Source organism: Chelonoidis abingdonii, chromosome 13, assembly GCF_003597395.2.
Source record: "Chelonoidis abingdonii isolate Lonesome George chromosome 13, CheloAbing_2.0, whole genome shotgun sequence".
NCBI lineage: Eukaryota > Metazoa > Chordata > Testudines > Testudinidae > Chelonoidis > Chelonoidis abingdonii.
Genome location: NC_133781.1, coordinates 25,050,025 through 25,053,978, shown reverse-complemented (window position 1 = coordinate 25,053,978; position 3,954 = coordinate 25,050,025).

Sequence of the window (3,954 nt, the reverse complement as noted above, 5' to 3'; positions counted from 1 at the left end):
GCGGAAGGACCCCGCAGGCACTGGCGGAGACACCCCACAGCAGCTGCAGGGCCCTGCCTGGCAGGGAGCGGGAGGCGAGGCAAACCTGGGGGAAGGAAAGTAGCAGAGCCCTGCCCTGGGGGGAGGCATCGGTAGGGGCCTAACAGTGGAGGAAGGAACAGGCAAGGGAGGGGGGGGCTGTAGCTGGGCCTTGGCTGGAGTGAGGGGAGGGAGCGGGCAAGCAGGAGGGGCAGGAGCAGGGCTTTGGATGTTAGGGAGGGAGTAGATGTGGGCAGGAGCAGGGCCCTGGGTCGGGGTAGGGAGCAGGTATGGAGGAGGGGCAAAACAGGACGCTGGAGGGGCAACGGTTAGTAAGCTTTTAGCTGAAGGGAGGAGAGAGGTGCTGCTGTGTTTAGGCTTCCCTCTCCCTTCCAAGCCCCCCCCCCCCACGTTTTTTGAGTTAGGCAAGTGGTGCTGCCCTACAGCCTCTCCCCCTTTTCCTGTTTCAATCTACTTTAATCACTGGTTACAATAATGTTCCAAAGAGACACATACTGAACCCACGAAACAGTATCGTGCTGAGGAGCACATGAATGTAATGTTACCCTTTTATCATATGGGATCACTTTGGTGTAACATCAGGTCCCAAGCGGAAGGTACCGTCTCACCATGGCACAATGATTCTTGAACATTGTGCTGTCATGATGTAGCTGGATGATAGTATTTGAGTGTGGTGTCAGTCTGCTATGATCTCATCACTAAGGTGGCATGTCAATGTAATGATGCTTTCACATTGCTGTATGGCAGCATGTTTCAACATGATAATGCTTTCATGCAGCGCTACTCAGACTCATGTTGTTGTTCCTCCTGTAGTTCTTTGCAGCACATGATACTAAAACACTGTGTGATTTGATTATTAACCAGTCAAGATGCTTTTACTATGTTATTAACCAGCTGTAGTTGATAAAATAATAGTCATTTTGCTGTCAGAGTAATATATGTAAACTAAATATTTCCCCTCTCCGACTGTTTAAATATGAATATATAGTACTATAGTAAATGAAACAATGAATTCACACTACCGTGGCTCTTTTGGGTAATGTTGATCGCTAATTTCGCTCCTGGAACACTGAGATCTGAGTGTCACTGCTTTCATACAACACGACCACATCACGCAATATCTTTGATGAGATGTGATGATGTTTTAACAGGACAAGTTGCATCTCGGCCTGTGTTAATGGAACATAAATCATACTGTAAAGTGGCATGTTGATCTAACACAATGACTATTTAATGCAATACATTGGTGTCACTTAATCCAGTAATGTTTCATTATATAGTAATGAGATGATGTTTCAGAGCACCGGGATGAAGTTTTTATGAAGTGTTGTAGCATGTTCTGAGACATTGTAGTGGCATTTTGATGCAACACATTGCACTACATCATACTAACATTGGAACATTTTGATGCAGCATTGTCACATATGGTGATAGGATGCCATCATAATGCATTGCAATACTCCAGAATAAGTTTCCACTGTAAACATTGTGTTGTCATACTTTGATCCAGTAGAGAAACTCACAGAATGTGAAGTATGGGGGCAAACAACAGAGAAAGATCCTGAGTTAGACAGTTCCTCATGATTTTGGGTCTTTATTAAGTAGTCCAGGAACAAATAAAAACTGAAAAGTCTATTACTACACAAAATAAAAATCTTTATTATAAATCAAGGACAACGTTTAGCTGAAAGATACTCTATGCCACATATGTGATAAACTGATAATAAAGGGAAACTTGTATTATCTTCCAATCCTTTGTGACATAAAGCCAGATTTTTATCTCACTTACACTGATGTAAATCCAGAGTTACTCTATTGATTTAATGTGAGTTAATTCAGAATAACACCATTGTATCTTGAGATCAGAATCTGACCCATGCTGTCTTGATAGAAATATAGATTCATATATTATAAAGCTAAAAGGGACATTGTGACCATCTAGTCTGACTCCCTGCATAACACAGGCCATAGGACTTCCCTGAATTAATTCCTGTTTGAACTAGAGCATTTATTTTATAAAACAAAACAAAAAAATCCAAGTTTGACTTAAAAATTTCCTGTAATGGAGAATCCATTACAATTGTTGATAAATTGTTCCAATGGTTACTTACCCTCACTGTTAAAAATTTTGCCTTATTTCTGGTCTCAGTTTGTCAAGCTTAAACTTTCATCTATTGGATAATGTTATACCTTTGCTAGATTAAAAATCCCTCTATTATAAAATTTCTGCTCCCCATATAGGAGGATATAGCCTATGATTAAGCCACCCCTTAACCTTTTCTTTGTTAAACAAAACAGATTGAGCTTCCTGAGTCTTTCACTATAAAGGCATGTTTTCCAATTCTTTAAGCATTCTCGTGGGTCTTCACTGAACCCTCTCCAGTTTATTAACATCTGTCTTCAGTTGTGGACACCCCAACTGAACACAGCCTCATATGCCCTTAAATAAACAGCTATGTTAATTTCAACTCCATCAAAAACAAAACAGTGATTGGCAGTGATTTTAACTAATTCCACAATTTATTTTTATTAATTTATTTGAATTTGTAACTCCAAGTACCTTGAAGCACCAGCACTCTCCATGGAGGTGCTTTCCACAGGAAAAAAAAAACTGATGTTAGTAATGTTGTTCAGTGCTTTAAACTCAAGTTTTTAGGGATAATGTGACATAATGTTTTCCTTTTAATTATTCCTTTCCCTTGCCTTCCTATCAGACAGGTGCATTATCACATTTCCTTCCCCCCGCACCCCAGATTTATGGAAGGATAAGGATTAAAGGGGAACATGAGTACCAAAAGTTGCAAATGTTTGAAAATACATTTTTTAATTTAATCATTGTCTTAGGCTATGTCTACAGTAGAGAGTTTATAGTGGTGCAGGTGTACTGATGCAGCTGTGCCGCTATAAGATCTCTTGTGTAGCTGCTCTGTGCCGACAGGAGAGAGCTCTTCCATCGACATGATTAATCTACCCTCAATGAATGGTAGATAAGTAGCTATGTTGGTGGGAGAAGCTCTCCCGCAGACATCGCGCGGGTCACACAAGTGTTTATGATGGCATAATTTATGTCACTCATTGTGGGGGTGAATTATTCACACTCCTGAGTGACATAGGTTTAGTCAACATTAGTGGTAGTGTGGACGTAGCCAAAAACTGAATAGATAGTGAGAGAGAGCTTTCAGGGAACCAAGAGCCTCATCTAAAGCTAATTAAGTAAATGAACAGCTCCTAGTGACTTCAGGGGCTTTGGACCAGGCCCTAAAAGGGAGAGGGAAGAAAATTAATTCATACTATCACTATCTTCCTCTAGCACAGGGATCGGCAACCTTTGGCACGGGGCCCCCCAGGGTAAGCACCCCAGCGGGCCAGGCCGGCTTGTTTACTTGTCACATCCACAGGTTTGGCCGATCGCAGCTCCCACCGGCTGTGGTTCGCTGCTCCAGACCAATTGGAGCTGCGGGAAGCGTTGTGGGTCGAGGGATGTGCTCACCACCGCTTCCTGCCACCCCCATTGGCCTGGAGCAGCGAACCACAGCCAGTGGGAGTGATGAACCATGGCCAGTGGGAGCCACAATTGGCCAAACCCGCGGACACAGCAGGTAAACAAACCGGCCCGGCCTGCCAGGGTGCTTGCCCGGCCCACCAGGGTGCTTACCCTGGTGGGCCGTGTGCCAAAAGTTGCCAATCCCTGCTCTAGCACTTGAGGAAGATATCCTATAAAACCTGCAATCCTGAGGCCAGAGGATGCAGCTTTTGTCTCCAAATTTGATTGCTTGCATGGATCCAGCAGGCCAGTCCCTTAATTCAGTAGTTATTAAACAATAAAATATCTGAAAAGATAGTTTGACTTTTATTGTTAGTTCCATAAGTCCCCACTCTGTTTGGTGTTCAGCAGATTTAGCCAATATATTTTTT